Source organism: Sturnira hondurensis, unplaced genomic scaffold, assembly GCF_014824575.4.
Source record: "Sturnira hondurensis isolate 20B ecotype Veracruz unplaced genomic scaffold, ASM1482457v3 Scaffold0019216, whole genome shotgun sequence".
Taxonomy (NCBI): Eukaryota; Metazoa; Chordata; class Mammalia; order Chiroptera; family Phyllostomidae; genus Sturnira; species Sturnira hondurensis.
In genome coordinates, this window is record NW_028091847.1 from 8,326,686 (window position 1) to 8,353,704 (window position 27,019).

A 27,019-nucleotide genomic window follows, 5' to 3' on the forward strand; every position below is an offset into this window, starting at 1 on the left:
ATCCTTATCTGTCTCAGCTTACACTTTTCAAAGTAGGAAAAAGTGGGGAACAGTTTAAGTTAGGCATGTAGGGTATTGAGAGGAATATTGGCTTCCTCTCTTCTGGGGGTCTCTGCACTGGGTAGAAAGATGCACCACATGACCCCCCAGTTCCCTTCTAACACCAAGATTCTGTGGAAGGGATACTTCACATTTGGCTCTGTTGCTTTCTAAACTGGACTTGAGGAAGTTATTTTCACTCCTTGGGCCTTGTCTTTCCCATTAAATGAGAGTGCTCAAGTATATGATCTTTAAGATTTTTAGAGAAGGTGCATTCTGTAATTAGAGGATTTATTATAAATTCTCGGAGGTAAGCATGAATGTATTAAACTGTAGAACAACACTAAAAATTGGAGGTAAGTTTAAAAAGTTGTATGGGGTTCACACATGCTTGAAGAATGTCAGGTAAAACTAGCAAACAGGGGAGTAGAAGGGCAAGAGTAAATGGAAAGAATAATTTTACAGGTTGCCAGTTATGCATGAGGTTGGAGTAAAAGACTATCAATGGAGGCTGACAATTCATGTAGTTAAGCTTGAACTTTCTTGCTGTTTAAGAATTATGATTAAATTAATATCAGTGACTTAAATTGAATGATGGGGAAGAAAACAAAAGAAAAGGTGAGTATTAGCTGAGACAGTTATATAAGGAATAAGTATTGAATAATGATAACCACTAGAACATAAATAAGAACACTTTTAGATGTAAAAAAAAAAACCCCAAACAAGCCACAAAGTAAAGGACTTTGTGTATGCGTGATCTATTTCAGTGAACATAAAAAGTCATAGACACACACACACACATATATATGTATAGATGATTGAAACACAAAATGGGCATTTTTGTTAGTTTTAAACTATAGCCTATCAGCAATTTTACATTATTCAACAGAGAAACAGCATATAAAACAATGTGAATGAATCAAGAAAAATAAAATTGTATTAATAGCTATAAATGGTTTTACTCACCTACTAAGAAAAAAATTCTGATCTTAGCAAAGCAAAATCTATGTTGTTATTAGAGACATACTAAGAAAATACAGTGATTCAGAAAGGTTAAGAATAAAACTATAGATAAAGATAAACCAATGTATTGAAAATAAGAAAGCCGAAGACATAATCTGAATATCAGAAAATACAGATTTTTATGTCAAATAAAACATTGAAAGAGATGAAGAATATATTATGTTTTAAAGAGTACAATTCACAGTAAAGTAAAATTGCTAATATATATTCAGAAAGTAAAACTGTAACTTTATAGACAGAAAATAAAGGAGCGGATGCTATTAACTTGAGGTTTTGATCACATCTCTTCTAAGACTGGGAAATTAAAAATTATTTAGAATGTATGAGACCTTAAAAATTAATAGGGTAGTCCATATAGTGACATATTTAACACTGTATCCGAGTAATAAAGAATAAACTTTCCTTTGAAACTCACTTGGGTCATTCACAAACATTTTCACATTAAGATGAAAAGAAAGGTGATTGAAGATGGTGACAGAGCACACAGATGTTACCCTTATCTCCTTCCAAGATCAAATTGGAATTACAAGTAAGATATTGAGCAATCAACCTAAATAACCAACGGAAGGCTAGCTGAAAATAAGTCTTATAAACACGGATTATTAAAAGAAGCCCCTACAAGTCTAGTAGGAAGGGAGGAGATACAAAAATGGCTAGCCCCACTTCCACGGCAATGGCTGAGATTCCAGAGAGATGTCAGCTCTGGGGGTTCCCCCCCTGAGAAGCATGGGGTCTCAACCCCAACCCCAGAGCACCGGACCCATAGAGAAGAGGTGACCACATATCACCTGGCAGTGAAAATCAGCAGGAATTCTATCTGCCAGGGAAAGAGGAGAGTCTACAAGACACACAGGTGCTCTCTTAAAGGGCCAATGCACAAAAAACCATTGGCAGCTCCCCACCCTGGGTTCTGGTGGAGGGAGGGCAAAGCAGACAAGACAAGAGACCTTTGAGTAGAGAGTGGAGTTCGTGGCTCTGGGGACAGAGCTGAAGGGACAGCTGGCAGGATCCCTGTGCTGAGTCACTTCCACAACACACATGCCACCTTTCTTGGGTGAAGGACCACCCTCCATTTGGCATCAGCCTTGGGGAAAGCAATACTGCCACCCTGATCCCGCTTACCTCACTTTGTGGGGCTTGCACACTTCTGAGGAGTTAGCTGCCTGGGCTGGGGTGTAGAGGTCTGGGCAGCCTCAGGGTATGTAATTGCGTTGTGTGGCTTTGGAGTAGGGGCCATTCCCCCAACTTTTCCATGGAGCTGACTGGTTCTTCCCCCTCACAGGAGATACACTAGCCCCAACTCCATGCTACTGGTGGCCCCACCCTCCAGAGTCCTGGTGTCTCCACCCTGCCCAGGTCTGGGAAAATCCATGGTAGACTGAGTTGTGGGCTCTGTCTAGAGGGAACTCCCCTCACCTTTACCCAAGCCTGATGGGCACCAATGCCTTATGGGAAATCCACTAGCTCCACCCTCCCCATTCCAGCAGTCCCACCCTAATGAGATCAAGCTCCTGGCAGAATCTGGGACAGACTGAGTTGTGTGGCTCTAGGATGGGACCATTTTTCTCCTGGAACATCTGACTGGTGCAGAGCATATTTTTCATGTGGCCATATCTTGGTTTCTTAGGGCCTGATAAACTCTGCTGGCCTTACCCTAACAACTCTCTGAGACCCCACCCCATCACAAAGGTGTGTGAGCACGCACCAGTTGGCAGCTAGACTTGGTATATACCCTACGACATCTGCTGAGTGACCTCAGACCCAGCATTGGTGCCACATTTAAACCTGTATTGATCTGGTGAACACCACTCACCCCTACATGGTGACTCACTGAGAACCTACCTGATGCAAGTCGAGTGCCGCCTTCACTGGCTGAGGTGCATCACTGACTGACCCTAACAGGCAGATGACATATGGAGGCCAGAAAAGGCAGGCCTTGGAGTGCCTTGGGGCATTTGCTGACCTGCCGCTGGGCCCAGTGTTGGTCAAAGCCAGCCTTGGTGCACAGCTTGGTCCTTCCCATGCATACTGGGGCCCAGCAGAGGCAGCCACAAACTGTGGATCACTTTGTAGCTCCAGAATAGCTACTGGAATCTTGAGAAAGAAGAACAGAGTTGGAGGAATCATGCTACCAGGTATCAAACTATACTGCAAGGCCAATCAAAACAGCATGTTACTTTCATGAAGGCAGAGAGATCAGTGGAGTAGAATAGAGAATCCAGAAATAAAACTACACCTTTATGGTCAATATGTCAATATTTGACAAAGGAGGCAAGAACATACAATGATCTGAAGAATCTATTCAATGAATGGTGTTGGGAATATTGGACCAATATGTGCAAAAAATGAAACTAGACCACCTTCTTACACCATACGCAAGAATAAACTAAAAATGGATTAGAGTTAAACATTGGACTTAAAACCATAAAAATCCTAGAAGAAAACATAGGTAGTAAAATCCTGGACATTTCTCTTAGCAATATTTTCTTCTGATTTATTTCCTTTGGCAAGGGAAACAAACACAAAATTAAACAAATGGACTGCATCAAACTGGAATATTTTTGTGCAGCAAAGGAAACCATCAACAAAATGAAGAGACAACATATTGAATGGGAGAATATACTTGCCAATGATACATCTGATAAGGGATTACTATCTAAAATTTACAAAAAACTCCTATCACTCAACACCAAAAAAACAATAAATCTAAGTAAAAATGGGCAAAGTACCTGAACAGATCTTTCTCCCAACACACCATACAAATGGCCAATAAACATATGAAAAGATGCTCAACATCACTGATCATCATAGAAATGCAAATTAAAACTTCAATGATATCATCTCACACCTGTCAGAATGGCTACCATTAATAAATCAATAAACAACAAGAGTTTGTGAGGATATACAGAAAAGGAATTCCTTATGTTGGTGGGAATGCAGACTTGTGCAGCCACTGTAGAAAGCAGTATGGAATGACCTAAACAAATTAAAAATAGAACTGTTTTATGACCCAATAATTCCACTTCTGGTAATACACCCCAAGAAACCTAAAACACTAATTCAAAAGAATATGTGCACCCGCATGTTCATTGCAATGTTATTCACAGTAGCCAAGATTTGGAACCAGTCCATATGCCCATCTGTAGATGAGTGGATAAAAAAGCCTGTGGTATATTTACACAATGGAATACTACTCAGCTGTAAAAAAGGAAGGGAATCTTATTTCTTGTGATGGCATAGATGGACATGGAGAGTATTATGCTAAATGAAACAAGCCAGTCAGAAAAAGACAAATAGTGTATGATTTCCATTATATGTAGGATCTAATGAACAGAATAAACTAAAAAACAAAATAGAAATAGACTCATAGATACAAAGAACAGACTGAGAGCTGTCAGAGGGATTGAGTTTGGGGGCTGGGTGAAAAAGGTGAAGGGAGTCAGAAAAAAAAAGAACACCTCATAGACATGAACAATAGCATGCTGCTTGCCAGAGGAAAAGGGTGATGGGAGTAAGCAGAGAGGGTAAAGAGGGGGCAAATGGCAATGAAAGGAGATGTGACTTTAGTGGTGAACACAGAATACAATATACAGATGATGTATTTAGAATTATACACCTGAAACCTACATCATTTTATTAACCAAGGTCATTCCCCTAAATTCAATAAAAATAAAAATATTAAAAATTAAGAAAAGAACAGAGAGAAAAACTTTAATTAAATTTAGAAAATGGAAATAATAAACCAGCCTTTTCTGACCAGAAAATGCAATTAAGCCAGAAAGAATTAACAAATTATCAAAACTTTCTCTTAAGTACTCTTGGGTCAAAGGAAAAATATAAAACAAAATTTTAGAATTTCCAGGAAAATAATAATAAAGATATTATGTATTTGGAAAACTCAAGAGAACTAATGACCAAGACTATTATAAACAATAATAGAATTTAATAAAATAGTGGGATAAAAATCAAGTGATAACATCAATAATCATGGTACATAGGAACAATAACTAATTAGAAATTTTAGTGAAAGAGAAAATTCTATTTATAGTAACAAAATAGAAAAAAATACCTAGGCTTAAACTTATCAAAATGTGTAAAATTTGCATCTAGAAAGCTTTCATACATATTTAAAAGATACAAAAGTTGATTTAAACATGGAAATCTGTACCATCAATGTAGCAATATAGTAAAATCTTGACAATTGCTGAATATGAATAAAAGCATATTGAGATTCATCACATACTATCTATCCTCTCTACTTTTTTATGTTTGAGAATTTTAAAATAAACTAATTAAAAATGGTTAATTCTGGTGTTAAAAAAATAAAGGTATTTAGGTTCTAGCTCATCCAGTCAAGCATACTTAGATGACTATGAGTTAATTAAAATGATTTGATTAAATTTTTACAGTCAAACTTAGTTAAGCTAAATCTCTTTGGCTTCTTTGCTTATCAGAAAACTAATAGCATACATGCTTTGGGTACTTTCAAGTGAGAGCTCTTTCTTTCTACTCTTGCCTTAACTCTGGCAAGTGAGGAATCATGTTTGTTTGCCTCTGCTTCAAGGCCTGTACAAGATGAGCTGAGAGGCAGAAAGAGAATCACACAAAATGTTTGAGGAACTGATACAAGTGCTTCAAGGTCTTAGGCTAGAAGAGACTTCATAGAGCATTCTTACTCTGAATCTTTCTTCTAAATGGAGCTATGTGAAATCCAAGATACTGTCTTTAGGCGTTCCTCAGTTCTCTGAAGTGTTCCCACTGAAAAGATAAATCTTCTCATACAGTATTCAAAACCAAAACTTGACAACATTCCGTGTTTATCCTCACTGAAAATTCAAGACAAACAATTTTATTTTGGAGGGTAGTTAATGTTTGTTATCCTGAAATAAGGGGCATTAGTGCTATTACGATTGCCTTCCACAAAACAATACAACACAAAGCAAGACATGGGCTGAATTCTTAGCTCCCACTGGACAAAGCTCAGCCTCCTCACCCTGGCATTCCACTCCTGGTAATACACCCCCAAAACCCTAAAATCCTCAGCCCTAGAATCCTCACCCTCCATAGTATGGCTTCAGTGCATTTTTTTCCATTGACACTTTCTATCATACCCCTATTGATTTCCTGTTATTCAGACAAACAGAAATAAAATATTTGTAAAACCTAACATTTTTAGTTTATTGAATATACATTTTTTGTCATTGTTGTCATTTTTAAAAATTTGACAATCTTAGGGAAAAGAGGTCAGTGTTCCTGACTAAATAGTCAGGTATTGCATGATTTAAAAATTCTTTTTTCTTCTTTTTTTAATTGATGTTCGAATGCAGTTGTCTCCATTTTCCCACCACCACTTCCCACCACCCTGAATGTAAGTTTTTAAATATATTTCCTATTCAACTAGAACAAAGAGCTGGACATTAAGAGCTGGACATTATTTACCTTTCTTTCTAATGGATTAAGTGGTGCCAGAGGAGCTAGAGCTTTGCCCAACACCGTACAGCTAATATGTGACGAAACCAGAATTTTGATTTTGAATTTTGTGCTCATCAAACAGTAATATGTTTCCACTACACTATGTACTCATTAATCCCTGAGATCATTCTGAATTGGGGTTCCTGATTTTGCTACCAAACTCCCTTCTCCAAGTTCCTCAAAATTTCATTCATCCTTCAAGGTTTGGATAAGATATCCCTCTTGATGCCTTGAGAAGATTGTGTTCTCTCTCTCTCTCTCTCTCTCTCTCTCTCTCTCACACACACACACACACACACACACACACACACACACCTACACAAAGTGTTCTGTGTCTTTGGGGCCCTTGACATATTCTGCCTTGTGTTGCTTTATGCTATATGCACACTTGTCTTACTGGCAGAGCCTATGTCTTACTCATTTTTCTGTTGAGTACAGTGGTGTATAGTAGGGGTTATACTTAACAAATATTGGGGCAACTACGTGGAATTTTGCTGAATATAATTGAAAGACCACCTTCTTTTTGAGTTTTTTCTCTACNCCACACCCTCTCCAACATTTGTTGTTTATTGCTTTGTTTATGATAGCCATTCTCACCGGTGTAAAGTGGTATCTCATTGTAGTTTTAATTTGCATCTCTCTGATAGCTAGTGATATTGAGCATCTTTTCATGTGTCTCTGGATCCTCTGTATGTCCTCCTTGCAGAAGTGTCTGTTCAAGTCCTTTCCCCATTTTTTAATTGGGTTCGTTGTCTTCTTAGAGTGAATTCGGCTGAATTCTTAGTTCCCACTGGACAAAGCTCAGCCTCCTCACCCTGGCATTCCGGCCCTAGAATCCTCACCCTCCATAGTATGGCTTCAGTGCATTTTTTCCATTGGCACTTTCTATCATACCCCTGTTGATTTCCTGTTATTCAGACAAACAGAAATAAAATATTTGTAAAACCTAACATTTTTAGTTTATTGAATATACATTTTTTGTCATTGTTGTCATTTAAAAAAAATTGACAATCTTAGGGAAAAGAGGTCAGTGTTCCTGACTAAATAGTCGGGTATTGCATGTTTTAAAAATTCTTTTTTCTTCTTTTTTTAATTGATGTTCGAATACAGTTGTCTCCATTTTCCCACCACCACTTCCCCCCACCCTGAATGTAAGTTTTTAAATATATTTCTTATTGAACTAGAACAAAAGCCTTAAGAGCTGGACATTATTTACCTTTCTTTCTAACGGATTAAGTGGTGCCAGAGGAGCTAGAGCTTTGCCCAACACCGTACAGCTAATATGTGATGAAACCAGAATTTTGATTTTGAATTTTGTGCTCATCAAACAGTAATATGTTTCCACTACACTATGTACTCATTAATCCCTGAGATCATTCTGAATTAGGGTTCCTGATTTTGCTACCAAACTCCCTTCTCCAAGTTCCTCAAAATTTCATTCATCCTTCAAGGTTTGGATAAGATATTCCTCTTGATGCCTTGAGAGGATTGTGTTCTCTCTCTCTCTCTCTCTCTCTCTCTCTCTCTCTCTCTCCCTCTCTCACCTACACAAAGTGTTCTGTGTCTTTGGGGCCCTTGACATATTCTGCCTTGTGTTGCTTTATGCTATGCACACTTGTCTTACTGGCAGAGCCTATGTCTTACTCATTTTTCTGTTGAGTACAGTGGTGTATAGTAGGGATTATACTTAACAAATATTGGGGCAACTACGTGGAATTTTGCTGAATATAATTGAAAGACCACCTTCTTTTTGAGTTTTTTCTCTACAATAGAATCACCCAAGGAAGTGAAAATACTTTTGTTAAAAGTAGACAGAACCATATGAAGTATAAAAATAAAATAATACTGCTAATAGTAATAATCAGTGACCTAATAATAATGGTAATCTTATAACTTTGAATTATAAGGTTCTCCTCTTTCAGTTTATATCAGTCTCATTTATTTCTTCAATATATCTCTAAGCCAAGGAAAATGTTGTCAGTACAGTGTTAAGAATAGAAACTAAAAATGAGAAGGCTACTTGTGTTTGAGGGCCAGCTCCTCCACTAATTCAACCTCTTGAGCTCTCAGTCACTTCTCCACCCTTTACAAGAGATAACGACATGGAAAAAGTTGCAGGGTTACTGTGAAGAATAAGTAAGATTAAGCAGGTTAAGTTCTCTGCACAGCATCTGGTGCATAGTAAGCGCTGATCTAATGGTACCAGTAATTATTGTTATGAGCAAAGGGAATGAGACCTATGACCCAGAAGATAGACCTGCTCAAGAGGGTATAATGAAATCTAACTAGTATCTGGGTTTTTGCTTCATGGATTACCTCATTATTCCCCACTGTACCCTGTTCCTCTGCCCCTTAGATGCCCTCAATCATCTATTGCCTGGTATAATAAAAAATTTGGACTTCTGGCCAAGATGGAGGCATAGGTAGACACACTGTGCCTCCTTGCACAACCAAAAGAAGGACAATGACAATTTAAAAACAAACAAAAAAACCCAGTTTTGACAGAATATTGAACTGTTTAGAAGTCTGACAATGAAGGAGTTAGAGTAGACACCTACATCCAGATAGATAGGAGGGGTGGAGTCGGGGAGCCCGGATGGAGAAGGCTCAAGTCAGGGTGGCTGGTGGACCCCGGGCATGCAAGGTGGCAGTCGGTGGACCCAGCGAGGTGGTGGCTTATGGAGGAGTGAGGCACACAACGCAGTTGATGAGTGGGTGGTTCCATAGTTGTGCGTACAGATAAACCAGGTGAACCTGGGGAGCGAGACAGACCTCACAACCCAGGGTCCCAGAGTGAGAAAATAAAGCCTCAAAACACCAATTGAAAACACCTGTGGGGGTTAAGATGCCAGGAGAAACTCCCAGCCTCACAGGAGAGTTTGTTGGAGAGACCCATGGAGTCCCAGGATGTACACAAACCCACCCACATGGGAATCAGCACAACAAAGGCCTAATTTACTTGTGGGAAGTGGTGGAAGTTACTGAAATCTGGTAGAGAGTGAGGAAGCAGCATTGTTCCCTCTTGGACCCCTGTCCCACATATAGCATCACAACGCAGTGACTGGGTTGATCCACCCTGGTGAACATCTAAGGCTCTACCCCTCACTACATAACAGGTGCCTCAAGACAAAAAAGGGGGGGCCAAATAAAAGAACAGGTCAAAGCTCCAGAAAAAATACAACTTTGTGATGAAGAGATAGCCAGCCTATCAGATGCACAGCTCAAAACACTGGTAATCAGGATGCTCACAGAATTGGTTGAATTTTGTCACAAATTAGATGAAAAAATGAAGGCTACATTAAGTGAAATAAAGGAAAATGTACAGGGAACCAATAGTGATGGGAAGGAAACTGGGACCTGAATCAATGGAGTGGACCAGAAGAAAGAAAGAAACAACCAAACAGAAAAAAAGGAAAAAAATAGAATTCAAAAAAAATGAGGAGAGGCTTAGGAACCTCCAGGACATCTTTAAACGTTCCAACATCTGGATTATAGGAGTACCAGGAGAAGAGGAAAAGCAACAAGTGGAAAAATTATTTGAAAAATAGTAAAGGAGAAATTCTCCATTCTGGCTAAGAAAATAGACTTCCAGGAAGTCCAGGAAACTCAGAGAGAGTCCCAAAGAAGTTGGACCCAAGGAGGAACACACCAAGGCAGGTCATAATTACATTAGCCAAGATTAAAGAGAAAGAATCTTAAAAGCAGCAAGACAAAAATGAGAGAGTTACCTACAAAGAAGTGCCCATAAAACTGTCAGCTGATTTCTCAGAAGAGACCTTATAGGCAAGAAGGGGCTGGAAGGAAGTCTTCCAAGTCATGAAAGGCAAGGACCTCCATCCAAGATTGCTCTCTCTAGCAAAGCTTTCATTTAGAATGGAAAGGCAGATAAAGTGCTTCTCAGATAAGGTCAAGTTAGAGTTCATCATCACCAAACCTTTATTATATGAAATGTTAAAGGGACTTATCTAGGAAAAAGAAGATAAAAAACATGTACAGTAAAATGACAGCAAACTCACAATGAACAACCAAACCTAAAACTAAAACAAAAGCAAACAACTAGAACAAGAAGAAAACTACGGAAATGGAGATCACATGGAGGGTTATCAACAGGGGAGTGGGAGAAGCAGGGAGGGGGAAAAGGTACAGAGACTTAGTAGCACTGACGGTAGGTAGAAAATAGACAGAGGGAGGCTAAGAATAGTATGGGAAATATAGAAGCCAAGAACTTATAAGTATGACACCTGGACATGAACTAAATGGGGGGAATGTGAGTAGAAGGGGGTGTGCAGGGTGGAAGGGAGTGAAGGGGAGGAAATGGGACAACTGTAATAGCACAATCAATAAACTATATTTAAAAAAAGAATTTGACATGGCTTTATCCCTAGTTTCTGGGCAGTAGCCTCTTAGAATTTTCAGTGTAATAGGATCCTGGGAGGTTGTTTTTACTAGTAGTTTATGATAAGGAAAAGACTTGGGATTCAAACTGTCCATACTGGAAAGATCAACTATGTGATTAGAGGTTTAGGGCTTTGAGTCACATTGTTATCAGACCAATCTCCAGGAAAGGGTCGGGAGGCTAGAGACTGAGTCATGTGGCCGATAACTTAATCAATCATCCCTAAGGAATGAAGTCCAAATAAAAACTATGGACATAGATGCTCAGGTGAGCTTCCTCACTGCGCAATAATCTGTGTATAGACACATATCAATGTGTTGAGAAAGTGATGCTTACTGACTCCATGGACAGAGAACAGTAGAGTCTTCATGTTTGGGACTTTCCAAGACAATGCTGTGTGGGTTTCCTATTTGGACACATGGGCTGGTTCTGATTTCTATCCTTTTTTAAATATATATAATACAACAGTTAACATAAGGATAGTGCTTTCCTGAATTCTGTGCAACATTTTAGCATATTATTGAACATAAGGAAATAGTGGGAACCCCTGAATTTGTAGCCAGTTGGTCAGAAATGAGAAGGCCTGGGGATCCCAATTGGTGGATGATGAGGGCAGTTGTGGAGGAGACTTTTTTTTTAACCTGTGAGGCTTTGCCCACCTCCCCTGCAGGGAGCTGGTATCAGAGTCTTGCTGTGTCCTTCACCCGGAACCTCAATGGGGAGATCAATGATTTATAAGGTACACACTTTGCAATTTCAGACTCAAAATGGAGATTTGTCTAAAATGTATATTTTTATTTCTTGTTCATTTTTTATGCAGTGTTTAAATGTGATCACATTGGCCCTACACAGTTTATCATTTAGGTAATAATTATATGGAAGTTAAACGAAACTGAAAAAGTATTGATATGTGGTACTAACCTACTGTACACTCTTTTCTTCACAAAAACCCTTCTCCAATCTCCAAACAAATTAATTCGTCTTCACTGTGAGAGGAGCAAACCAAGCAGTGGCCTCCACTGTGAGGGCCACCAGGGGGACATTCACCAGGACAGCTGGAGTGCATATGTGGTGGCTCTGGCACCCTGCTGGGGACACATCTCTCTCACCAACAGCATGGAAATTAGACTGCACCCTGCAGTGACTCCGGGCTTCAAACCTATCCAAATCTATTTGCAGTGTTTCGCAACTCACTGAGAACAACTTCTCTCGCATTTAGGGGGCTGCCTTCCGTCTGCTGCTCTGTTAGCCCTAATGTATTTAGATAGATTCTTCTTCCATGAGACAGAGCCCAAGTTCATTAGAATCATGTGTTCTGCTTCAAAACCTCCCTTAATCTCTCTAGGTGCTCTTTGATCTTTTCTGGTTGTATTCACTAACCTTGGACGTGGGTATTTAGGAACAATGCTAATGTTTTTAAATTGCTTTGCAGTCTCCTCTCCTGCATTATATCAGCAGGCAAAAGAAAGAAACACCAATTAAACCCCAAGAGTAATTTTGCAAATGCTCTTTTCCTTAAACCAGGGAGTGTCTAACTGCGAGCCCAAATGGAACAGATGCAGGATGGCGCTGTGATGTGCTTTGCATGTTGACTCTTCTTTCAGAGGAATCTAATCTGTTAGAGTGGGCATTAGGTAATGCTTTCAACGTAGTAAGAAAGGCAAAAAAAAAAAAAAAAGAAGACACTTTATACATTTTGGATAATAACATGTAGGTGCTTTGATAATATTCATCTTAAAAGGGTATTTGTTATTCATTATGTTCAGTGCATGGGAGACTTCTGCTTTCCATCAGCCTCTTCTCTGAGCACACTGCAGACAGTTTCAAAAACTGCTTCAGCTTGGATCTTGAACTCACTTGACTATTGAGGAGAGATGGGGGTGCTAGACTGAGTGGTGGTAAGTAGTAATGCTGGCTACCTCCAGGAGAGGAACTAACTGGTTTGAAAGGAGTTCCTCTACATTCAAGTAGAAAGGTAGAAAGTAGATATTTGCTATTAATCTTGCATTTTGTAGCATGTACATATATAACCGATTTGAAATACAAAAAATATATATATATACTTTTTATTTTTAATATAATTTTTATTTTTATTGAATTTTATTAACCAATGTCACTTTTCTGTGACATTGGTTAATAAGATTATAGAGGTTTCAGGGGTACAGTTTTGTATATCATCTGTATATTGCCTTGTATGGTGCAGACTCAGTGAAAATCAATATGGCATTTTCTAAGAAAATTAAATGTTATAGAATTACCTTACGATACAGCAAATCCATTTCTGGGAATATACCCAAGAGAATTGAAAGCAGAGACTCAAACAGATATTGTATGCCTATGTTCATAGCGGCATTATTCACACTAACCAAAAAGGGAAGCAACACAAATGTCCATATGCATGAACGAAGAAATAAAAGGTAGTATATACCTGCAATAGAATACTATTTAGCCTTTAAAAAGGAAGGGATTGCTGACAAATGTTCCAATGTGGATGGACCTTGAGGACGTTATGCTAAGTGACATGAGCCAGTCATGAAGGGTCGAACAGTGTGATTCAATTTACGTGAAGCACCAGAGTAGTCACAGTCAAAGAGGGAAAGTGGAGTGGCCACTGCAGGAGCCAGGGGNAAGAAATAAAAGGTAGTATATACCTGCAATAGAATACTATTTAGCCTTTAAAAAGGAAGGGATTGCTGACAAATGTTCCAATGTGGATGGACCTTGAGCACGTTATGCTAAGTGACATGAGCCAGTCATGAAGGATCGAACAGTGTGATTCTATTTACGCGAAGCACCGGAGTAGTCACAGTCAAAGAGGGAAAGTGGAGTGGCCACTGCAGGAGCCAGGGGAAGGGGGCAATGGGGAGTGACTGTTTGATGGGCATAGAGTTTCAGTTCGGAAAGATTAAAAGTTTCTGGAGATGGATGGTGCTGAGGTGTAGAACAATGTGAATGTACCTAATACCGCAGAATTGTACACTGAAAACTGTTAAATGTAAATTTTATGTTACCTGTATTTTACCACAGTAAAAAAAAAGGTAGGAAAGATTCGTGATCATCCCCATTGATGGCTACACCCACACTGCCCATTTCAATCATGTCTGGGAGACAAGTGAGCTCCATGGTCTGTCCACCTGTCTTCTCTTTCGGAGACCTCAGCGAACCCTCCGTTCGGTATGGGCACTCTTGGAGCAGTGGGTAGATGGTTTAGCCAATGAAAACGTTCAACTTCTTTCCAAGCAAGCAGTTGAAGACAAGCGTCTACAAGTGTTTGCTGAAGACCTACTCAGGACCTCCCACTGTACTAGGAAAAGGGAGGGCATGGACATGGAAAAGATGCGTTTGCTTATTCCAGCTTATTCAATTAATTACAAAAATAGGTTCTCGTGTGTCAGGCACTGTCCTAGGTCCTGGAGGTACAGAGAGGAAAAAGGAACAGTCCTCGGTAGTAAGGATTTGACAGTCAATGGTGGAGGCTCAGAGATATGTTGACTCACAATGAGGTCGGTGTTTATACAGGATACTGCAGGAGCACAGAGGGGAAGTGTGGAATTTCTCAGGCCTGACTTTAACAAACTTAGAAAGATCAAGGTGTTACAGCAATTCTAACCAACAGATCTTTTTGAACACCTATTTCCAGGCCCTGACATAGTTTCTGTGAGTGATTCAGATAACGTGTATGTAAGATTCAATTCCAGTCCTCAGGAAGCTTCCATCTCATTATATTCAGAATAGTTAGGAAAAAAATATGGCAGTATATAATTATGTGAGACACAGTTTTACTTTTTTCCTTCTCACCTGAGGACACGCTTACTGATTTTAGAGAGGGGAGAAGGGAGGGAGAAAGAGAGAGAGAGAGAGAAACATTGATGTGAGAGAGAGACATTGATCAGTTTCACATGCTCCATGACTGGGGTCTGAACCCACAATCCAGGCATATGCCCTGACTGGGAATTTAACCTTTCTGTTTACGGAACAACCCTCCAACCAACTGAGCCACAACAGCCAGGGCTGACACATTTATACTTCTCCTAGAGATTAAGAGAAGATACACCACTAAGGGCTGGGATTTTCAGGAAAGGCTTCACTAAGGAGGTAAGCCCTAAGAGATAAGCTGAGCTTCAACTAGTGGAAAACAGGTGCTAGGAGGCAGTGAACATAACAATATATGTATAATTACCAGTAAGAATAGACAGAGTAGCTACTAGATTCACCTTTCCTGCACTAAGAAGTAAAAAAGGCATCCCATTAAAATATGCTTCTGTGTCAGAAGGGACCCTTGTGCATTTAATAAGCATGAATCAAACACCTACTAAGTGCAGCCATTGTCTTAGGCCCTGAAAGGAATAGCAGTAAACACACAAAGTTCATGCTCTCAGAGAGTTTACATTCTACTGGGAGAGACAGACAAGTAAGTAAATAAAATACACCTCCTGCTAAGTGGTAATAAGAGTTCGGGCTAAAAGTAAAGTAGGTGATTATTAAATAGGTGTCTGGCAAGGGTCTGAGGCATACAGTAAAGAGACTTGCAAGGAAACTATGCTTCTGAGATGTTTGCTGAGCCATTCTGCTATAGATAGCAGCATGGACTTTATCTCCTGGTGCTGCCAGTCCCAAAATTCTATAAGCTTTGCCCCTGGGCCCAAGTAAATATCCTACCAATGTTCCTACTGCTATGAAAATGTAAGGTGGTAACAGTCTCATAGACCATGTGTTTTTACCCTGCATGGTCCCTTCTGTGGCTTATTTACTTGGAAATATTCAATAGGTAGTATGTGAAGATGCCAGTTTTCTGACACTGAGTGTCCCCAAATTTAATTCAATTGCAACATTAAAATACCTAGAGTTAGGGTTGGATTTCATGAGTTGAAGGTCAAGGTTCTAAACAAGACTGCCCTTTTACATACCAGCATTAAGTGGGGTTCCCAGGTTACCCACACTTCTGCCCCATTGACTATAAATTTAGGGTTTCCCACACCCTCCTCAGGTTCTGTAATTCTCTAGAATGACTTATGAAACTCAGGAAAGCTCCATGATTATAATCACCATTTTATTATAAAGATGCAAATAAATAGCCAGATGAAGACATACATTGGGCAGGCCTAAAAGAGTCATGGGTGGAGGAGCTTCTGGTCCCAAGGAGTCAGGTGCACCACCCTCCTGGTACACGGATATGTTCATCGACCAGCAGCTCCCCTGAACTCTGCTGTCCAGAGTTTCCATTTGGGATTTCGTTAAGGAGATATGACTTACCAAGTCACTGATCACAGGATTGAACTCCACCTTTAGTCCTTCCTCTCCCCAGAGTGTGGGGTGGGTCTGTAAGCTCTAACTCCATAATCATGTGCTTAGTTCTTCTGGAGTGGCCAACCCCTCCCTTGAAACTGTCTCGGGGCCCAGTGTGAACTTTACTTCTTAGCACAAACTCAGATAAGCCAAAGAGGCTCCTGATGAGTAATGAATGGCATTCCTGTCACTCTGGGAATTTTAAGAGTTTTTGAAGTTCTATGTCAGAAGTTGGGGACAAGGATCAGACATATTCTTTATTATATCAGAGAGAGCAGTAACTCTATGTACATTTTTTCAGCAATGCTTGTGTAATGGCCATACGGTTGACTATATTTTATCCAAAATAGCAAGATAAATCAGTTTTCCAGCTCTCAGCAAAGAGGTGTTGGAAAAGCATGGCCCCAGCAAAGCAGTACTTTGCTGTAGGTTTAAAAATCTATGAGCTAAAATGTAAGGTAACCGTCTCCCTTGCCTCTCTGGCTAATGACCATCCATGGGATGTGGAGAAGAAGTTCCAAATTCAGCCCTTTGAGCCCGTGCTCCTGCTGGTGAGCTCTCGGATCACCTTTCCTCTGATATCTCTTTAAGCATCAAGCAACTGTTTAATACAAGATTCTTGTGTGTTCTTTTCCCTTTTTCTTGGTCAGTGGATTAGCCAAGATTGATTTTTCTGCATGGCTGCAGAAGGCCTAAGGTTAAAAGATAAAAAGGTAGATTCTCTTTAAATGTAACTTAGATATTTTCCCCCCTGGCATTAGTTCTGATGTCAACCACAGAATCACTTTAGTTTTCCAAAAATGCCTGGGTCCCAGCTACAGCTGCTGGGGCAGGGTGACCCAGGCAGGGCGAACCTGGGCTTCCGTCATAGCACAGCTGGGTGGCCCAGGTGGAGGTACTGTAGGGTGCCATTCTTTCCCTCTGCTTTCCTTCTCCCCACCCCACCCCATCTCTCTCTCTCTCTCTCTCTCTCTCTCTGTGACTCCTTTCCCCCCTGCTCTGGTTCTGCTTGCAAAATGCAACTAGATATCACACAGGTTTATTCTATACAGTTGTTCTTTCAGGTCAATGTGTATTTATCTTCCGTAAACTGAAGAGCTCAAGGGAGAACTGTTTCTGAGTCAACCAGATGACAAAAGAACCAACAGATTCACCCAGAAGGCCTGCCAATTTAGCAGAACATCGTTGTCATGAGTAGTACTGTGGACAAAGCAGACACCTGATGGACTCAGTTTCCCACTTTTTGCCAGACTTTTCTTTGGCAGCCAGTAGACCCTGTCCAGACGCCATAACAGGGGTGACGAACAATCCTCTCCACCCCTGGGTGGATCTCTTTCCCCCATGCCCTGTGGTGTACATAAACGACCACTTCTATGTTGACTACTAACAGGTGGTATTTTAAGTGCCACTTCAGAAAGGCTGGAGACTCCCTGGAGCCTGAGGTAGAGTGTCAGGAGCAATTGCCAAAGAGTCCAAACTGCCAGGACTGTCAGGAGAAAAGGAGGTGATGCAATGCTGGCAGAGCAGGAGAACTCTCTAGTTGTGTGTGGGAACACTTCTCTAATCCATATTCCCTGAATGGGGCTAAGCAGGGAAAGAATATTTGTAAAGAATGAGAACTTGAGAGCATTCGAGTTAAGCAATGCTTAAGATAGTGGCTTAGGTCTTACACACAGTTCTTAATAGATCAGCTTGCAGGTTCTTAAGCACTTGTACCCTCAGGACAAGGCAGAATGACATCACGACACTGTGTTTGGTTTGCATGGGAGGTGGGGGTAGGAGCAAGGGCCCATGACCTGTTTCACCATCTCTCTCTTTTTTTTTTGTTCTTGCCTGTTTTTTCTGTTCTTCTTTCTGTTACCCAACCAAATGAGGATCCACCCACCCGATGCGCAGCAGAGCCAAACCCTGAACATCGAATTTTGTAGCAGAGAAATGATGGCAACTTATTTGCAGAGCACCTAGCGAGGAGAATGGGAAGCTATCATTTAAAACCCAAACTCCTGATGGCTTTTAATCAGGGTTTTCATAGGCAAAAATTGAGGGTTAGAGGTTGTAGGTGAAGCTGATTGGTCAGTTCTTGTGAGAGCATCAGCAGTCTCCCTTTGTCTGATTAATTTAGCCCCTGGTGTCATTGCGGCATCCTGTGGTCAGGTGATCTAGCTGGGCTAAGGAACTAAGATTCTGCAAAAAACCTTCAATTGTGCATCGTTGATGTCATCTTTAAAGCAGGAAACAGAAACTAAACATCTTGTAACCTTTGTTATTATTTAGGCTATCCTTGTTTTGTGCTTAACTAGGTACATTTTTCTCTTATTGTAAGCAACGTATACTTTTAAATATTTTTCTGGAACTTGCTTTACAGGCAGGCCTCCAGAACATGACTAATGTGCTTTCTTCTCTCTGACTAGAAGTTGGGTGACAACAAAAGCAATTGCAATCTTCAGTTAAAGCGTGTGCCCACATCTCTGGACTCAGTGCTCTAAACATAAACGTTTACTGTTAACTGTCAGTTTCTCCCCCCTCCATTCCTTCTCTCTCTCTCACTTTTGCTCTCTCTGCATTTAATCATTGTGAAGACTGGAAAGGGACACTTGAGTACTACTTACCTTTGTCTTAGCTGCACTGAGTTAAATTGAAAGGGTTGGCTTCAATCCAGCCAGCCAGGGAGAAAGCCTCTAAATTCCAGGATGGGGTTTCGAAGAGCCAGCTGGATGCCAGTGCCTATCCACCTCCAACAATCTGAAGACTCTTCCATTATTGGGTCAATAGGTGGGGCCAGCAAGAGAGTTTGGACAATTTACCAAACCAACGTGAAGCTACAGCAAAGGGACAAAATGGAAACCCTTATATTAGTAATCAGGAGACAGAACACAGACACCTACAGACAAACTGGCTATGATCACAGACAGGAAGAATTGGAGAACTAAGAAGAGAAAATCTGGATTAGTCAGGATCCTTCTGGCTGCAAATAATAGAAGCCTTTCTGACCAAGTTTAGGTGACAAGGAAGTTTATTGGTCGATACAATTAAACTTTACAAGGGGGCATTAGCTTCAGGCACACTGGACCAGATGCTCCAATAACACCTGGTCCCCTCTCTCGGCCTCCCTGGCTTCATTCTCAGGCACCCTTTTGCCCTTGTGGTCGTAGAAGATGCCCCAACATTTCCAGACTCAAACTCCATCTCATCAACACCAGAAAAAGCTCAGTGTGGGCTTTCATGCGAACAATTCGGCTCATCCTCCCTCTCTGGACTAATTCATTACCGTGGCTGAGGAGGTGGGATGCTTTCCTTAACCCTGCCACGGCCAGGTGCTCACCTCTGGAGCTGAGAGTGGCGTCGGCCACTCCTAAAGTACATGGTCTGGAGTGGGCAAGGAATAGGCTTGCTAAAAAGATTAGGGCTTCTCTTTATGGAAAAGAAAAGTGTTGGCAGGCAGAAACAATAGGTGTCTACCACAGATGCCCCCCCCCCCACAAAAGGCAAAGTAATAAACTTTGAACCAAGCACAGTCATGTACCGGGTCCTAGAATCCACCAGGAATAGGTCAGGTCTATGTGAAGACTCAAGGCTTAAGTGACAGTTGCCCAGACCACACTTGGTAAACACATCCTCATTTAATGTTTGACCTGGTTCAAGGCATTCCTGGCTGTCTTCCTGTTGCTCGTGAAAGAAACTTGCCCTTTCCAGGCCAGACCTCAGACACCCCATTCCAAAGGGAATCCCTTATGGAGTTCAAGAGTGTCCACCTGTCTTTCTCTTCTTCATCTTCACAAGCTCTAATCCCCTCCCCCACACACCTACACGTATTTTTGCAGTGACTCGACTCGTAATCAGAAAGGATCATTTGCACGGCCATTCTGGTGAACCCAGCCACTGAATCAGACTACATACCTTCCACACCTGCAGCAGATACTTGGAGCCGTGAGTGGGAGCTTAACCAAGTGGCCAGATACCATGAAAAAAAAAAAGATAGAAGAGAGGAAAAGAGGGCATAGATGGATGCACGACATTGGCATTTACCAAAATCTAAAGAAGGAAGAAACATAGGCAGACTATTTGGAAGAGTGATCTTTACTTAAAGAGCTCTCAGAATTTGCAGTCTCATCCATGGCCAGCCCCTGACAAAGGACACCCAGGAGTGTGCACACAGAAGGAGAGAGCGGAGCTGCAGGCTCAGGCGCTGGGAGGGCTAATTACCAAAGCTCACGTCCACTCTGTTGCTATCAATCCTGGCAGGGCACGGTGGCTGCTGCCAGTGGAGAGGAGAAATTACCAGGCTGATGCCTCCAAATAATTGGTAGTTTGCCTAAATGAACAAATCAAGTAAGATTTAATTGTTGGCAGGGATTGCCACCCAGGAAGAGCGACGTATATAATTGCTTAAGTGTTACACATGGTTTGCCACACGTCCCCTTTCTTTTTCTAAACAGAGTATAATTGCTTAATGACATTGATGGGGTATAGACTTGTGACATTATAAATGACACTTATGACAGAACTGTCAGTTGGTGACAGTGCTCTGACAGCCCAGTGAGAAATTAATCATTTTAGATGCTTTGTGATTTGCTCATTTAATGTCGCAAATGAGATCCTGCTCTAAACCACACACAATCTCATCCTCCGAGGGAGAGTTGGTTGTATTCCTACCTCTGGAAGGGGGTCTGGGTGGGTCTGGAGCAAGTGGTGGGACTATTTGGTGGCGTCTGACCTGCACCTCCAATTGGAGGGAGAGGCTCAAATTTCCCCTGGGGGAGTTTGCACTTGAGCAGAGCTGAATGAATTTTGTTTTCTCACTTGCCACTTGTTTAAGGAAGCTTTCAAGGGGAAAGAGCTAACCTGTTGGGACTGATATGCATAAAGACAGAAAGCTGAGAAAGTGAAGTTATTTTTAGCTGGGTAATGGGGAGTAAATGGGGCCAGTCTGTGATATGCCTACACTCATTTCTGCCTGGAACTCCCACACTCTCTGGTGGGCAGACATCTGTTAATTGCTTTCTGTTGGACTTCACTTTGACATTTGGAGAAATGGAAGGAGACTGCCTAACTTTTTGTTTTTTTTAAACAATGTCTCTGTGGAGTTCTGGATCCAGGGAGGAAAGGAGCGAAGTGAGTTTGAAGCTTGCTTTCTGCTTGGCTTTGCTAAAACCGTAACACAGGTGCCTAAGGCACTTTGGCCTGGATTCACTGAAACCCTGCGTTTTTCCTTCCACGATACACTGGCCTGTACTCTGTTTTATCAGAACACACGCTTATCTGTCTACCCGCGTTTCCATACATTGTACCAATCTGGTAAATAGAGTCTTAAAAAATAATCAGGCACACTTTTCAATTTATAAGAGAAACATTCGTTTTAGTGTACATGCCTCAGCGCTTTCTTGATGAGACAGTTCCTGTCAGCAGCAGCAGGAAGCTAAGACTTCAGGGGGTGGAGGTCACATTTCATTGGTACATAATTTTTTTCTCTACCTCCTCTGCTTCCCCTACACTCCATTTTGACACCTGAATGTGCTTGTGTTTGTAATTCTACTGTTTGGGTCGGTTGACCTTTGTGCATAGTGTGATTAGGGGCCACCAGGTGGCAGCAAATGACCTCCTAGCAGACTATAGGGTATGGGCAGTGACTGATGCAAGTGAAACGGTCCCCCTTTCTAACTGTGCCAATAGCAACCGCTCATTGGGTGCTGACCATGTGGCAGGAGTCATCGGAAGTGCCGTTTATACATTAGAGTATTTGTCTTTGCAACAATCTTGTGAGCTTTACAGAGGATGAGCATCTAACTTGTCTCAGGTCACATACCTGGTGGTGGGCAGAGCTGAAATTTGACCCCAGCTCTGATGACACAGGCTGTATTTTCAGACGCTGCCCTCTACTGTATCCTTAATATAATATTCTATACATTTGGGGAAGAAGTTGAATAGACAAAACCTATATCTTGCCCTCACTGAGCTCTGAAGCTTCCTTCATCACTGGAAGCTGAGAAAAAGGTGCCCAGAAAGAGCAGACTTTTACAAGGTACATGGAATCTGACCGAAAATTCTTGACCATCTAGTCCAGCTTCCCATCCAATATAGGACCCTCCCTGGCACAACCCTGAAGGAGAATGACATGGTCTCGGCTGGACCACTTTGAGACCAGGTTGCCAAATTGACAAGGTTCCTTCTCCATCTCCCCATAGTCACCTTCCTCTCCAATAAGAGGAGCTCAGAGGGAGGAAACTGGGGAAAAAATCCCCATCCCCTGTCTATGAAAGCAATTCTATGGAAGAGCATGGGTCTGATGGTTAATTATATGTGTCAGCTTCACTGGGCCACGGGTACCCAGAAATTTGGTCAAATGTTGTGGGTGTGTCTGTGAGGGTATTTTTGGAGGGAGATCAACATCTGACCTGACAGTCCAAGTAAATCGGACCGCCCTCCCCAGTGTAGGTGGGCCTCATCCAATCAGTTGAAGGCCCAAACATAACAAAAAGGCTCACCATAAGTAAGGTTTACTTCGCAAGTAAGGAGGCATTCCTCCTGCCTAACTGCCTTTGCATTAGGACATCATTTTTTTTTCTGACTTTGGACTTGAACTAAGACATCAGCTCTTCCAGTTCTCAAGCCTGCTGGCTTCTGACTGGACTGAAACTATTCCACCAGTTCTCTTGGATCTCAAGCTTGCTGACTGCAGATCTCAGGACTCCCCAGTCCCCACAATCACATAACTGCATGAGCCAATTCCTGGTATATGTGTGTGTATATATATATAGATAGATATAGATATGTATAAAGTATATATACACATATTTATATATACATATATATACATCTTAATATATACATATTAAGGTTATTATTGATAGGTACTTATTCATTGTCATTTTTGTACCTGTGTTCCTCTCTCTCTCTCTTTTCCTTCCTTTCCTTAAAGCGATCCCTTTAGCATGTCTTGCAGAGCTGGTTTGGTGGAGGTATATTCTTTTAGACTTCTTTTGTCTGGGAAGATCCTTATTTGGCCTTCTGTCTTGATTGAGAGCCTTACTGGGTAAAGTAGCTTGGTTGTATTTCTCTGGTTCTCACTACTTGGAATATTTCTTGCCATTCTCTTCTGGCTTGGAGTGTTTCCATGGAGAAGTCAGTAGCTAACCTTATTGGGGCTCCCTTGTATGTTACTTCCTTTTTCTCCCTTGCTGCCTCTAAGATTCTCTCTTTGTCTTAGAATTTTGCCATTTTTATTGTGATGTGTCTTGAAGTGGGCCTCTTTGGGTTTTTCTTGATTGTGACTCTCTGTGTTTCCTGGATTTGTTGACTTTTTCTCTCATCAAATTAAAGAAGTTTTCCATCATTACTTTTTCAAATAGGTTTTTCTACCCCTTTGAGACCAGGGGGTCTCTTCTTCTTCTCTTCTCCTTCTTCTTCTCCTTCTGGTATTCCTATTATTCATATATTATTATGTTTCATGTTGTCTTGTATTTCTCTTAATCCCTCTTCATTCTGATCTGATCTTCTGCTTCATCTATCCTGCTTTTGATTCCTTCTACTGTGTTTGTCAGTTCAGATGTTGTATTCTTCATTTCCTCTTGGCCCTTGTTAATAGGTTCAATTTTCTTTTTCATGTTGATATAGTTTGTTGATATAGTTGAGTTCATTGTGGTTTCCCTATAGTTTCTGGTAATTCACTGGGAGTTCATGGAGCTTCCTGATAAGCCTTGCTTTGAACTCAATATCTGATAGTTCTGTTGCCTGTATTTCATTTAGCATTCTTTCTGAAGTGTCCTTCTTTCCTTTCACTTAGGGATTGTTTCTTTGTCTCTCCACTGTTTGTGAGACTCTTCCTGTTAGCCTCAGCTTCTTAAATTGATCTGTTCTGACTCCTTGGGTTTATGGTGTGAACTTCTGTGGTAGAAGACCTGTGAGATTCAGTGGTGAAGTCTCCTTCGGGTGTCCTAGTGTTCACCGCTTACACCTACTCTTTTTTTGTGATCAGTTGGAGGGGGGAGGCAAAATGGTTTAAGACAGAAAGAAAGTATTCTATGACATTTACAGTAGCAGCCAGTAGAGAAGAGATAGGAGATCCTTTGGCTATGTATAGTGTTAACCATGATATTCTACCCAACTACCCACTTTTTAGAATGGATGGAAAGAAGGTAAGACTCTTGCTGGAGAGGGAAGGATTGTGAGTTGGATCTAGAAAGCAGTGAGGTTGTGGGAGGTCAGATTCTGAGGTGAGGTGAGAATAAAGGATAGTAAATAGGTGTAGTGTGTGAGAGAATAGAGTTAACCGCTACAGTAATAGAGTTCAGAAAACTGTGAAGTGGGCTAAGATCTGGGAGGGGTGTTATGTAGTATTTACAATAGTATGGGACAGCTATTATTTACAATAATATTAGAGCAACAATCATATGACAGAGTCTATGAGATCTAGGTACCAAGAGTAGGGAGTATCGGACCTTGAGTAGTGTGCTAATGAAACACAGGTGAAGTGAAGGACACTAAATTAGCAATACATTATGAGTGAGAGAACAGGGGAAACCTGTCAAATGATACAACATAACCTGCCAAGCAAAGAAGACAAAACAGAAAGAAGAGGAATACAAAAATATTATTCAAATAAAAGATGTAAGAATAATGAAAAAATAATAATACAAATATGCAATATCTTGCAGGTTCTCTGTAATAGCAAAGTGAAATTTATCTCTCTGTCTCAGATGTTGGGATGCCCCCCTCTTTGGGTTCAACTCTGGTCTTTTCACAGTTCCAGGGTTGTCTCATTTGTGGGTATTTCCAAAAAAAAAAAAGCAGACTAAGGAAGGTAGAAGAGATAAAATTGGAAAGAAAAGAAGAAGGAATAAAACAAGAAAGAAGGAAAGAGAAGCAAAAGGAATTGAGAAATAAAAAATAATAAAAATTAAAAATAAAAAAATTACTTTTAAGAAGCAAACAAACAAACAAACAACAACAAAACCTCTTGCTGGTTTCAAACTGGCCAAACTGGTTTTTCTGTGCGTGCTGGCTGCAGCAGGCTGAGGGGCGGGTTTACAGATATGGGCTCCAGGTCTCCTGAGGCACTCGGGCTCTCTCCGGGTCCACGGGTGTGGGCCCCTGGGACTCCACAAACCTCTCTCTCCCCAGGTTGCGGGTGTGTGCACCTAGCCAGGCCACTTCCAGTCGCATGGGCTCGGGTGCACACTCTTTCCAGGGCTATGAGTGGGTGCTCACAGCCGCTTAGTGTTTGCCACTTAGTCCTTACTCCCCTCTTTGTGACTTCAAGCAACCAGGCCTTTCCCGGTGCTGCTCAAACCATGCTTGGGTGGGGAAGGAGCGCTGACCAGCTCTCTCCCAAGAGCCCTGTGGCCTGTGGCTGGCCCTGCAGGCTCCAAGCCTTGGGCTACAGCCTCCCTGGTCCCCGTGCTGATCCCTGGGCCCTTATTGTCCTGAAGCACTCTCCTTACTGTCTGGTTTTTCAGTGTCCGCTACAATTTTTGATCTCCTACTTTCATATACACTGCAGTACTGTTGGCTGTCTGCTCTGTTCCTCCGTAGATCAGCCAGGTTTCTCTCCTGTGTGTAGGGGGAAGTGGAATCTGCTTCCTGTTACCTAGCCGCTGTCTTCTCTCCTCTATGTATACATATTGACTTATTTGTATAGTACATGTATATACTATACATACACACACAATTCCATTTAGATGTCCAACCATTATCTAGATTTCTACATTTAAAAATCAAACTTTTATATTTTATTTTAATGTATATTTATACCTATAACTACAACTACACATCTATTGATTCTGTTTGTCTGGAGAGCTGACTGGCTTGATGGGTGAAATAAACAGGAGAATGTAAACCGAAAAGTGGTGAGATGGGAGTCCTGACGACGTCGTGCGGGGGTTAGGCATGGGCAGCCCGGCTGTCAGATGACCTGGGGTTTAGTGCTGGCTTCTCTCCCTCCTGGCTGTTTGTCGTGGGAAGCCTCAGTATCCCTATATTCAAATGAGGATACTTATGAATGAGATGATGCAGATACAATTCTTAGCACAGTACCTAGTAATTAGTGTCTATTATTTTTAGCAGGTGCTTGTTGCTCCCCATCAATAAGTAACCAAAGAATCCTGGTAAAATAATGTATTCTATCTTTTTCAAAAAGAAAAAAACCTCAAGGGGTGTTGTGAGGTCAAACTGGATATGAGAAACAAAGTTTTGTGAGTAAATGTGCCCATGCATACATGCATGGGGAGGCCCTTAACTGAGTTTCGTAGCAAGGTCGAGTCCTCTGAACAGCAGGCCAATGCAGATTCAGCCCTTTCATCAGTGAACGGTTCTGGGGGAGACCACAGGGGCCCTCTTAGGAGGGGCTTAGCCAGTGGAAACTGTGCTGTTTCTCTGGCACAGGTCTGGGTTTATTCAAACAGGAAAGCAGAGTGGAATGCAGATCACCAGGGCAAGACATTCTTAGAACAGACTGCATACAGACTTGCTGTCTTGACGGAAAGGTCAGCCTTCGGGGCATCCCTTAGTTTAACAGAGTATACCTGAAGACATAAAGAGGTCTCTTGGTGTGCTTATGATATTCCTCTAGAGGCACCTGCACTTGGAAAATCGCACCTGAATGGAGACTCAAATGTGAACATTGCACTTCTGAGCAAGTGAGTATCCCTGTTCTCTCCTTCCACCCTACCCAGGCCCCAGCTCTTGACTTTCTGTTTTTCCCTTTTCACTCATCGCACTCAAGTCACAAGGACAACAAAGGTTCTTGGGGACTTTGTTAGTCTCCTGGCTTTTGCTGACACCACTCAGAAGAAAAGTAGAATATCATAA